This window comes from Cololabis saira, chromosome 10, assembly GCF_033807715.1.
Source record: "Cololabis saira isolate AMF1-May2022 chromosome 10, fColSai1.1, whole genome shotgun sequence".
In the NCBI taxonomy this organism is placed as follows: Eukaryota; Metazoa; Chordata; class Actinopteri; order Beloniformes; family Belonidae; genus Cololabis; species Cololabis saira.
In genome coordinates, this window is record NC_084596.1 from 2,602,549 (window position 1) to 2,614,776 (window position 12,228).

The 12,228-nt window shown below is 44.2% G+C and overlaps 7 non-coding genes across 7 annotated transcripts; 4 read left to right on the forward strand and 3 right to left on the reverse strand.

The window, feature by feature from the left end:
• Positions 1-1,126: 1,126 nt before the first annotated feature.
• Positions 1,127-1,202, forward strand: trnag-acc (transfer RNA glycine (anticodon ACC)). The gene has a single exon. It is a non-coding gene; the product is annotated as a tRNA-Gly (tRNA).
• Positions 1,203-3,449: 2,247 nt separating this feature from the next.
• Positions 3,450-3,522, reverse strand: trnak-uuu (transfer RNA lysine (anticodon UUU)). Its single transcript has one exon. It is a non-coding gene; the product is annotated as a tRNA-Lys (tRNA).
• Positions 3,523-4,638: 1,116 nt separating this feature from the next.
• Positions 4,639-4,710, forward strand: trnap-cgg (transfer RNA proline (anticodon CGG)). Its single transcript has one exon. It is a non-coding gene; the product is annotated as a tRNA-Pro (tRNA).
• Positions 4,711-5,359: 649 nt separating this feature from the next.
• trnat-agu (transfer RNA threonine (anticodon AGU)) lies at positions 5,360-5,433 on the forward strand. The gene has a single exon. It is a non-coding gene; the product is annotated as a tRNA-Thr (tRNA).
• Positions 5,434-6,812: 1,379 nt separating this feature from the next.
• trnar-ucg (transfer RNA arginine (anticodon UCG)) lies at positions 6,813-6,885 on the forward strand. The gene has a single exon. It is a non-coding gene; the product is annotated as a tRNA-Arg (tRNA).
• A 651-nt stretch (positions 6,886-7,536) lies between these two features.
• Positions 7,537-7,618, reverse strand: trnas-gcu (transfer RNA serine (anticodon GCU)). Its single transcript has one exon. It is a non-coding gene; the product is annotated as a tRNA-Ser (tRNA).
• A 2,460-nt stretch (positions 7,619-10,078) lies between these two features.
• On the reverse strand, positions 10,079-10,152 carry trnat-agu (transfer RNA threonine (anticodon AGU)). The gene has a single exon. It is a non-coding gene; the product is annotated as a tRNA-Thr (tRNA).
• Positions 10,153-12,228: the final 2,076 nt, after the last annotated feature.

Genomic DNA, 12,228 nt, shown 5'->3' on the forward strand with positions numbered 1-12,228 from the left:
GTACACGTCCACCATTAGAGGACGGTGGAATGAGTGTCTCTCTTGAACTGTAAACTGTATTTTATATTTGTCTCTCTATATATGCATTTGTATTTTATTCTTTTATTTTTTTATTCTCTTATGTGTTGTATTGTTCCTACCATGTGGGCCATGAGCCTGTAATAAAGTCTATATATATATGATAATTATCTAGTTATTTTTCAAATTAATCTTTATTTACTTTCATTATATTATTTACACACACACACACACACACACACACACACACACACACACACACACACACACACACACACACACACACACACACACACACACACACACACCTAGATACATATCATTGTAACTCGATGTCGTCTTTTGTTGTATGTTAAAAAAACACTGCTGTTGCTTCCATCTGCCTGCTGTGTTGCTGATGTCCCCGACTCCCCCAGTCTGGACTTCGGCAGGAGGGTCCCCCCTTATGAACCTGGTCCTGGTCCAGGTTCCTACCCCCTGGACCTGGACTTATGGTCCACTGGACCTGGACTTATGGTCCAGGTCCAGGTTTCTTCCTCCTAAAGGGGAGTTTTTCTTGCCACTGAAGGTTTTTCTCCCACTAGGGGAGTTTTTAACCTGCCATTGTTTATGTAATAATTGCTCGGGGGTTTATGTTTATGTTCTGGTTCTGGAAAGCGTCTAGAGAAAACTTTTGTTGTATTAGACGCTATATAAATAAAATTGAATTGAATTGAATTAAATAAATATTGAGGTGATTATTGGTCATCAGTGAACAGTCGTTGGCTGACCGTCACTGCCAGGGTTCTTGAGAAAGCTTTGATCCAGTCAGGAGTGGGTACAAAGAGAGAGATCTGTTCATTCAAATGTCAATGACAAACCTCTCCAAGTCTATGGTCTCTTTCTAAGAGGATGCTGTTTCCACATGTCTAACTGAATATACCTGCAAACATGAAGACGGTAATCTAGAAGTTGTTGTATAAGCTGATGGACAAATGGAGGTAAGTATCTTGTGATATTGGAGAAACATCATCAAATAGTTACTTTCCCTGACATGGAGACTGCTCATCTGGTCGTAATGCTGGAAAACTGTGACGTCTCATTCAGCAGTTTCAGGTACTTTCCTGCAGCGTTGGTGGTGTAGTGGTCACTCAGCATGGCTGCTTACCAAGCAGTTGACCTGGGTTTGATTCCCAGCCATCGCAGCAAACATGAGGGCGTTAAGAGTTCTCTTAACGCTGGGGGAAAGTTAGCAGTCTTTACAGTTTTTCTCTATTGCCAAAACACAAAACCCAGTACTCTAAACCAAATGACCAGTTGCCTAAACACATTTAGTAAAACTATGCCCCTTTTGCCACAACCACAAACACAATTCACCTGTAGACACTGTTCACAAAACCCATCCCCTTTTTCTCAAAACTCTAAACACATTTTGCTGTGCTAAAACACATTTTGCATATAACTCTGCTCCAATATGCATTGTGAAGCTCATGTGATGCAAAATGCTACCCACAATCAGCAAAACTTGAACACAATGAACATACCTGGTTTCAATCAGTAAACACAACGACTCATAATTGAAAACACCTATTGCAAATGATGTGACCACACCTATATAAGTCAGTACAGTTTGCTGAAGGCTCAAAAACAAAAATGGATGATCAAGACAGAAGAAGAGGAGTTCGTGTCAGACCAGCAGATTCCTGGGCCAGCTGATCTTCCCATATACGTCATCCTCTGGGACAATGTTAGCTTCCATCGCAGCATCCAGGTCAGAGAGTGGTTTACTGTAACATCAATCAGCAGTTCATTACAGTAATGTGTGTCAGCCACCCTACTCTCCGTTCCTAAACCCAATAGAGGATTTCTTCTCATCATGGCGGTGGAAGGTCTATGACCGCCAACCTTACACCAGAGAGAACCTTCTCAGGGCTATGGACCTGGCCTGTGATGATGTGGCTGTGGAGGTGTTCCAAGGCTGGGTGCGGCATGCCAGGGCATTCTTCCCACGTTGTTTGGCTATGGACAATATTGCCTGTGACGTTGATGAGGTCCTGTGGCCCGACCCAGCCCAACGTGATGCCGCCTCATGATTTCGGTGTCAACATACAACATACTGTGTCAATTTTCAAACGTACTGTAATAAAAGAAATACCACCCTGAACATTGTGTTCTCAATTGTTACTGTACTGTATCTCTTGTGTGTAATGGATGCTCTATGGAGTTTACAGTACTCATTTTTGCATTGAGTTGTGATATTACTGCATTTTCTGCATTATGTAACTATTCCCATGAAATGCACAAATCTATAGTAAATGCCCAAAACATATTTGAGAATAAATACGGGTTGCTCAAATGCATCCTGGCAGTTGTGAAGCTGTAAAAAGAACAGTCTCACACTGTGAAAATTGTGTTTTCAATTTTTTTGGTAATGTGGTTAATGATGCTCAGTAGTGTTTACATTTCTGCAAGCCTTGAGTGGTATTTTGGTGTCAGAGTTTGCTTTTGAGCATATGAGCAACTGTTTTGGTGTGATGGGTTGGTTTTTGAGCATATGAGCAACTGTTTTGGTGTGATGGGTTGGTTTTTGAGCATATGAGCAACTGTTTTGGTGTGATGGGTTGGTTTTTGAGCATATGAGCAACTGTTTTGGTGTGATGGGTTGGTTTTTGAGCATATGAGCAACTGTTTTGGTGTGATGGGTTGGTTTTGAAAAGAAACTGTGAGGTTTAGTGTACGTAGCTTTAGAAAAGTGTTTTGTGTTTAGAGTTTTGTGAAAAGTGAGGGCAGTATCGTGAAATGTGTTTAAGCAATATAGAAAAACTGTATGAAAATGAACTCAAACAGTCAACACGTATGTCTACATGGACAACAATACTCTGATCAGAATCACATAAAAGGTGTTTGTGTTTTGTTGAAGTGGAGATAGCAGCTGGGTTTCAGCTAAACATGCGGTGAAGTACCAGGAGAATGCTAGAGACAGACAGGTGGGAGGTGGACGGGTCCAGCATCTCCTGGTGCCGGAGGAGACGATGATGGAGCAGTAGCAAAACCATGAATGAGGTGGAAGATGAGACCTCCATCTATCTGGATCTCCTTCTGCCTGAAGCCTGTTCTTCTTCATCCCAGATCGGACATCTCTCACATTGTTCTGCTGCAGCTTGTTCTCCCGCTTCCTCCTCCTTATCTTTAATCTGGACTTTCAGTAGTTTTTGTCCTGGCTCAGAGTGAACAAGTCCCACTTTGCTGCCATTAACATTGTTACATTATTGTTTGGAAACATGCAGGTCCCTCGGATTAAGAGTCTGATGCTCGACATCTGAGATACCGAGGTCTTGCATGAGAACTTTGTTTCTCTCTTTCCTCCATTCGTTTTTTTAATAGTTTAAGATGAATATTGAAAATGATCATGTCATTACTTACCAGTCAGAAACAGCTGTCAGCAGTTAATCCACCTGAACAGGGACTTGAACCCTGGACCCTCAGATTAAAAGTCTGATGCTCTTCCAGCTGAGCTACTCAGGTCACATTTGGAAGGTTTTGTTTCTCCTTTTTCTTCATGTTTTTTCAAATATAAGGCATTTCAGAGGTTTTGAAAAGTCCTGGATAAACTTTCAGTTGTTGTTCCTCTTAAACATGACAGGAAATGCTGCTCAATTCTGCTTTAAACGTTGCAGGTTTTTCTTCCATTGAAGTCTTTCTGTCTGGAAAAAGTCAGTCTTCAGTTTTCCAGTATTTGAACTTAATAACTGTGTATCAATGTCATTGGAAAGTCAGTGTCCATCTCCTTTTGAACCTTTATATCGGTGCAGGGGATCTTAAAGACCACCCTCAACCCTCACAGATCAGTAATTTAGAATCAGGCCAGACGGCCATGACTGAAGGAGAATCTTCTGAATCCCAATTCACTGCTTTCTTTTTATTGATAAAACTAGCCTAGGGTAGATGACACTTTACCTACAGGTTTTATTTTATTTGAACCAGCCAGTGGAGAGATGAAATCTGTAAGAACAATTTATAATCTTGTAGATTTTTGGCAAATACAGGGAAGAGGAGACATGAGGTAGTGATTGTGTGGGGATTCAGCAAAATGTATGTAAAATGGTATATAGAATAATTATTATATTGTTTATGTTAAGATGTGTATAGATGTATGTACAGTTCACCTTTTCCAGCGTCTTCCAGCGGAGCTTGATCTGGTCTGGCGTTCCTACAAATGCTGCTTGCTATATCAATTATATTCTAGTCAGTTTAATGACTTTAATGCTTTGCTGCTCTTCACTCATGCCACATGGTGGGGTACTCCTCCAATTCTTCTTGACCAAATGTGTATTTCTTTACGTGATGTGTCTGACAGTCAGTTACCCCCCAAGTGTGAACTCAATTAGAATGTCTTTACTTAGTTTGGGAGACTGTAACTCAAGGTTTTGCACACGCTTGGGGAAGTTTCCATATTTTCAAGCTGCTGTGACAAAATAATGTTTCTTTTTCAGTTGTTTTTGTCAGATTTCTTTTGTTATTATTGTTTATTTTACTGATTGCTGTTTTTAACCTCCAGAACCATCATCTTTGGTGATGTCATTAATGACAGCGCCTGCTTCTGATGACATGGAGTTTTTGTTGGCCAGTTGTGTGTTTTGTGGCTCGTTGGTCTAGTAGTATGATTCTTGCTTCGGGTGCGAGAGGTCCCGGGTTCAATTCCCGGACGAGCCCCAGTGAATTATGCAATTGGTGGTTTTCTCCTCCAAGTAGCAAAGATTCAAGACTGTAATACACTGTTTTGCTTTACCTGAAGACAAACATCGGCATGATGTGTAAATGCTGAAAACCCACATCTTGCTCCTCTTTCATGCCAAGAGATCAGCTGGTAAGCCGTAGTCCATAAACCCTTTCCCCTTTTTTGTGTTATTTCACCAACCCATGTGCCTATTTTAAATGATATAATGTTGTGTGTATTATTGAACTCCTGATAATTGGTGATAATTGACCTTTAGTCCGGGTCCCATACTGGCACTGAGCAAGCTGCATGCACTTATGACAAGACAATCGCATCATGGTGTCCTTTTAGACGTAGCTTTCTTGTATAAAGGAACTGTTGTGCGAAAGAAAAGGAAAAAAAATATATAAATTCTAGCACTGGCATGGCAGCACGTGTGTCCAACTGGACTCACAGCAGGTTATGTTCATATGTGAGGCCCCAGTTGTTTCTGGTAGGAGGAATCACCATGGAGACAACGTAACTGAGAGGTTAAGTTGATGGACTGCTGATCCATTCTGCTCTGTACACAGAAGTTGCAGAGGTTAGTGCTCTAAACATAGCACAGTGAGGTGGCATGAGGCTGCTTCAGAGCTATAACATGGAGGCCCTGTGGCTTAGTTGGTCAAAGCGCCTGTCTAGTAAACAGGAGATCCTGGGTTCAAATCCCAGCAGAGCCTCTAAACTCAAATGTGTTGAGATGCCTGAAAGATCACATATCTCTCACTGCTGGTTCTGGCAGTAATTCTCTCAAAAGTACTCCTTCTCTTAGTGAACGTGGATGCTCTCTGAGCCTCTTCTTTTCATATCCTGCAAACATTTCTAAAATCATGGAATTGGTTAGTTCGTCTCTCAACACAATTCACCAAATCTTTCTCGACGCGAGGTCAGGCCAGTGTTGTGCCAAAAAGGGAGTGCTGGTGCAGTTATTATAGATTGTTCCAAAATCTGTAGAAACGGTGCATCCAAGCGAGCGCCGTGGCCTTCGTGGCGCTCGAACCTAGAGACCGTGTTAGGGGGGCTGATAAGAGGGGAGCTGGAGCCGGGGAAGGTGTTGAGATGAGGGGGGTGTGGTTATCAGCAAATGTGTGTGTGTGAGCGGTAAGTCTGTGAACTTTGCCCCAGAGCTACTCCTCAGCCATTGTCCTTGATGTTATCAGACGGCCTGGTACAGTTCTGAAACAGGTCCACAGATGTCCTGGGAAGGGGAGGGCTAGTGGGGGCAGAGCATCTTGCTTTTATTCCTCCAGGGAGATTGTGACTGAAGCAGCCGGCCAAGCTACTTTGTCAAGGTCAGATTGTAGAATCAACAATTGTATTGAAAAACAGGCAGATTCCAGTAATTTTCCATCTGCCTTAAGTCTCTGGTTCATCAATGGCGACTCCAAACAGACGAATCTGTGGTCAATTCCCGCCAAGCCGAGCTTCCAACTTCTACAAGTTCTTTTCAATCTTGCCAATGAGCTCGAAGACCGCCGCTAGCCTGCAAAAGCCTGCATCCAGCTTGCGGCCTTGCCTGTGTTAGTCGCAGCGCTTATCCCTTCAGTCACGTTAGGCAGCTCGGAGAGGGCCAAAGCAGCTGTCACCGACTTACGCGTTTGTCGATAAACGAGGAATCCCCCCGCTCCAATTAGGAGAAATCCTGCTATCATAAATCCAATTATGAAGGCGTCTTCAACGTCCTCGACAGACAGAATCTTGAGACACAAAGGCTTCCAATGTTTCCAGGAGTCCATTGTGTATCCAGCAAAAAATGTTCCATCGGGGCAAGAGGGCTCCCTTACCCCCTGACTTCTCGTCGCAAAAATGTGGTCGATTGTGCTGAGAGGCCAGTTAATCAATTCCTTGATTGATCCGGAGTTTCAGAGGAGTGAAAAGAAGGGACTCTGAAGACGGGACAGGACAAAAAGCAGTAGCAGGGCAGATAGATAAGGGAGAGGAGCAGAGAGGCGTCCGCCTTTGTTGAGAGCCGGAAGAGAGCTTTTTAATATTAAAAAAACACAGACTTTGTGTGGAAGACCAATGTCTGTTTTTTTATGAGAAAGAGGAGCAACTCGTGGACCACATGGCCTAATGGACAAGGCGTCTGACTTCGGATCAGAAGATTGAGGGTTCGAGTCCCTCTGTGGTTATAGAGCCTTCAGAAAGTTAGATCTGCTGTCCTAACTCACATTCACTCTTTAGAGGACACTTTGGTTTAGCTACCCTCTCTGGTTATTGACAAAATAAGGAGAGAACGTTTCTGATTCAATTAAACAAACACATTTATTTCAGTTTTAAAGAAAGGATAACTGATGTACTTCCACTTTATGGACACTTTTGTTAAATGGGTGAGTTTAGTCAGAGAAAGTACTTGATGTTTGATGGATATTTACATGGAACTGTTAGTTGTCCTGTTAACGGTGCATTAATACTAATATATCTGCACTTGTTTTACCTTTGACAACATATCTTTTTCCCACTTTTCTCTGTTCTTCATCCTTTTTTTTCTATCTCACTCCTCTTATTTCTCTAGCCACCTGGTTTTCAGCAGGTCTTTTCTCTGAAAGGGGGTTTTGTTCCTTGCCAGTGTTTATTTGACAGTTGTTTGGGGGTCATGTGTTTGGTCTCTGGAAAGCGCGTAAATTGTATTGTACTGACTCTATATGAAGAAAATGTAGCTTACGGGTAATGCAAGTGATCATCTTAGGTTATCTAAAGCAAGGACAGCATCATGCCATGGTGGGATAAAAACACCTCATAGTAACTCTAAGGAACACCTCAAATCGCAGGAGAATCAAGCACGACGAGGATGGGATTCGAACCCATGCGTGCAGAGCACAATGGATTAGCAGTCCATCGCCTTAACCACTCGGCCACCTCGTCTGTCCTTTTAGGCAATTCTATTTTAACCAGTACTCACCCAACTAGCCCTCATTCAACTAGGCCTTACTCAACTCGTCATCATTCAACTACTCCTTTTCAACTAGCCCTCATTCAACTGGTCCTCATTTAACTTGTCTTTACTCAACTAGTTCCCACTTAACACTTTTGGATGGTTACGCTCCACAGGTGACCCTGGTGATGAGCGTCTCTCTCTCTCTCTCCGGTTCTCCTCGTCGCCATATGGATGAGGGGATGTAGCATGGGCACAGCAGCTGGGCCTCCTTCAGTTCCAGGTCAATCCGAAGGCGTTCACGTTTTCGGGGCATGCAATGGTGCCTCGTTCGGCTCATCTGGGGCTCACAGGGAACTCCATGGGACAGTGGACAGGGCTAGCTCAAATTAATATTCTCCCAGTCACAACCTCGGTAGTGTACCCATTCCTTCTTCTGTGTCATTTATTTACTTGCTTTTTTCATTTGTCTCTGTGTATGCCCGGAAATGTACACTTCAAAGGTGCCGCAGGATAGGCCATCTTCCATAATGTTTCCAAAGCTGCCCCGGCTCACGAATTATGTTTGTCTTTCATGGGACATCTTTTATTCATTCTCTTCCTTCCTCATATCTCATTCGAAACAAATGCCCTTACCTGACGACAGGGGCGGCACACCTCCGTAAACTCTTCTTCCAACCTCTCACTGTGTTCAGTGACATAACTGCAGAAACGGAGCACATATCTAAAGCTGGGTACAAGTACCCTTTCAAGCTGTAATCGTATAGTTGTGAGTACTCTGCTTTGTGGCCACAGTAATCCTGGTTCGAATCCGGGTCACAGCACCTCTGTGGCAGCAAGAGTGCTTCTCAAATTTTTGGAAAAACTAAGAAAAGGTGCCACGGACACAACAAAATCCACTAGGGTGTTTGCATCAGATTTTCACACCATTTCACCTCAATTGATTGCAGTGGAGAGGGGGGGTGTTACGGCCCGGACACTTAGCCAAGGACAACGGACTCTGCCAGTGGTAAGGACCCGGCAAGCGGCGCATAAGGGACACAATAATTCATTTAAAATTTTTCCTTTTCCCAGTTTCAGGCCTTGGTAGAAGAATAGACAACTCATGGAGCTGTCACTGTCTTTTATCCACCAGGTTCCTTGTCCACTAGGCCATTAGGACTTCAGCAATAGCCTTTAAAAGATTCTTTATTCCCTCCTTGAAATATATGTGATGCTTTACTTCTTAGATATTCTGTCTTTGAATACAATTTTTGGGAAAAATCCAGTGTTCAATATTGTGGAGAAACTTTCAAAAGTTATTATCACATAAACTTCTTTCCTCATCTTACATTGGCGTTTTGAGTTACCTTTCATAAACACCAAAGCCTGCTTATTGTAAAAGGTGGCTGCACACACAAATCCACTCAAGAGGGATTTAGTACATCCTGACCAGAGTGGAACATGGGGTGTACATCTTTTCTTGTTTTTATGGGGGGGTGGGTGTATTACCCTTTCTGTTTAACTATAGCAGAGTAATTGTATGCAATTGACCAAGTTTTCTTGACAACAGGGCAGGGCAGAGGGGAGCCTTCTTGCACTGATGATGATGAAGTTTGCTGCTGGATACACAATGGACTCTTGGGAGAAGTGGAGGATCATGCTTCTGTCCATACTGTTACTCGAGGATGTTGAAGATGCCTACATAATTGTATTTCTGCCTTTTGGAGCTGGCTGTGGTTTTTGCCTGGTGCCACTGAGAGCATCTTTGAACAGTACAGCTTTAACCAGTCAACAACACCAGCATGATCATTCTCTTCCTGAGCATTTATTTGAACACTATTCTGCTTTCAGGTTCTTCCTTCAGTAAAAAACCTTCTCATGTGGGTGGAAAACTGTGATGTCTCCTTCAGCTGTGTCAGGTTCTTTCCTGCAGTGTTGGTGGTATAGTGGTCAGCATGACTGCTTGTCAAGCTGTTGACCTGAGGGCTTTCTAAGTGCGTTTTGGGGAAGAAAATGTTTTAAACAATCAGACTTTACGTATGTGTACCTGGCTGCAAACTTCTTTTTCAAATTAGTCCTAATTGATGACTTGACAAACATATGAGAAAGAGTATCAACTCGTGGACCACGTGGCCTAATGGACAAGGCTAATTTCGGATCAGAAGATTGAGGGTTTGAGTCCCTCTGTGGTTACAGAGCATTCAGATAGTTAGATCTGGTGTCCTAACTCACATTCACTCTTTAGAGAACACTTTGGTTTAGCTACCCTCTCCGCTTATTACAAAAATAAGGAGAGATTAGAAGTTATCCAATAGAATGACAAAACAGAGAGCATCCACGTTCACTAAGAGCAGGAGTACTTTTGAAAAAGTACTCTGCTATAATTAAGCAAGCGTGTGTGAAATACTGCCAGAACCAGCAGTGAGAGATATGTGATCTTTCAGGCATCTCAAGACTTTGGAGTTTAGAGGCTCTGCTGGGATTTGAACCCAGGATCTCCTGTTTACTAGACAGGCGCTTTCACCAACTAAGCCACAGGGCCTATTTGGAGCAATCCAGGATTTCCTTTGTACATGTGAGAAATAAAAATTGAATGATGATCAATAAGCTGCTGCACATGTAACCCACACACTAAAAGTGTATGGTCACTAAAGGGTTAACGCTGCGCGAGTCATTCTTTTTGATCCTCGGCAGCACCCGTTGGAACGGCAGATCCCGCCCTCCGCTGGTGTGGAGTCGCCGTTTTGGGCCGAGCCCGGCCGGGTCCCACGGGCAAAGACCCGGCGACCAGGCGCTCGCCTACGAGCCCCAACCCCAGGCCTGGATCCATGGAGGGGCCCCGGTGACGCCGATCCGGGCGACGTAGCGGTCCTTGGTGTCTTCCTCCTCATGAATGGCTTTATGAACCGCTCTTAGTCTGGCCCGACACCCAGGACCTGTTTGCCATGGGAGACCCTACCTGGGGCGTAAGTGCCCCCGACAACATAGCTCCTAGGATCACTCGGGCACACAAACCCCTCCACCACAGTAAGGTGGCGGTTCAAGGAGGTAGAAGTAGTACAGAGGAAATATAACCTGTGGGTTTGTTTTTTTTTTGGAAGAGAGTGCAGGACACAAAGAGGAGACTGGAGATGGAGGAGGCGGATGAGAGGAGAGAGAAGATGGAGGAGGAGGCAAGGAGGAGAGGGAAGATGGAGGAGGAGGCAGGGAGGAGAGAGAAGATGGAGGAGGAGGCAAGGAGGAGAGGGAAGATGGAGGAGGAGGCAGGGAGGAGAGAGAAGATGGAGGAGGAGGCAGGGAAGAGAGAGAAGATGGAGGAGGAGGCAGGGAGGAGAGAGAAGATGGAGGAGGACGCAGGGAGGAGAGAGAAGATGGAGGAGGACGCAGGGAAGAGAGAGAAGATGGAGGAGGAGGCAGGGAGGAGAGAGAAGATGGAGGAGGAGGCAGGGAAGAGAGAGAAGATGGAGGAGGAGGCAGGGAGGAGAGAAAAGATGGAGGAGGACGCAGGGAGGAGAGAGAAGATGGAGGATGAGGCAGGGAGGAGAGAGAAGATGGAGGAGGAGGCAGGGAGGAGAGAGAAGATGGAGGAGGAGGCAGGGAGGAGAGAGAAGATGGAGGAGGAGGCAGGGAGGAGAGAGAAGATGGAGGAGGAGGCAGGGAGGAGAGAGAAGATGGAGGAGGAGGCAGGGAGGAGAGAGAAGATGGAGGAGGAGGCAGGGAGGAGAGAGAAGATGGAGGAGGAGGCAGGGAGGAGAGAGAAGATGGAGGAGGAGGCAGGGAGGAGAGAGAAGATGTAGCAAAGTAGCAAATTTTCAAGACTGTAGTACAATGCTTTACCTGAAGACCAACATTGGCATCATGTGTGAATGGTGAAAACCTACATCTTGCTTCTCTTTCATGCCAAGAGGTCAGCCGGTAAGGCGTAGTCCGTAAACCCTTTCCCCTTTCTTTAATTGGGCTCCTTTTTTGTTTTATTGCCCCAACCAATGTGCCTTTTTTAAATAATAAAATATTGTTTGTATTATTGAACTCTGTCCCCTATCTCCCTCCCTGAGTGAACGAACCTTCGTGTCCTTTTGTAGAGGTGATGATTGACCTTTAGTACGGGTCCTTGGGCCCTAATCAAAGGTGGTGTTGTCGGTAAACAGAAAAAGATCTTCAGATCCCAAACTTAAATAATAGTGAACGTGCCGCCACATAAACATATATGTTACCTGTCTTCTTGCACATATATGCGTGAGACTATATGTCTAATTTAATGTCTGTCAAGTCAACAATTAGGACTCATTTCCCCAAAAAGTTTGAAGCCATGTACACATACGTAAAGTCTGATTGTCCAAAACATATTCTTCCCCAACAAAAAGCATTACACTTATGAAGACCTCATGTTTCTTGCATTGGCTGGGAATCAAACCCAGGTCAACTGCTTGGCAAGCAGCCATGTTGACTGCTATACCAACAACACTGCAGGAAAGTACCTGAAACAGCTGAATGAGACGTCACAGTTTTACAGCCACATGAGAAGGTGAGCAGTCATGTCAGGGAAAGTAACTCTTTGATGATGGTTTCTTCAATATCACAAGCTACTTACAGCCATTTGTCCCTTAGCTTATACATC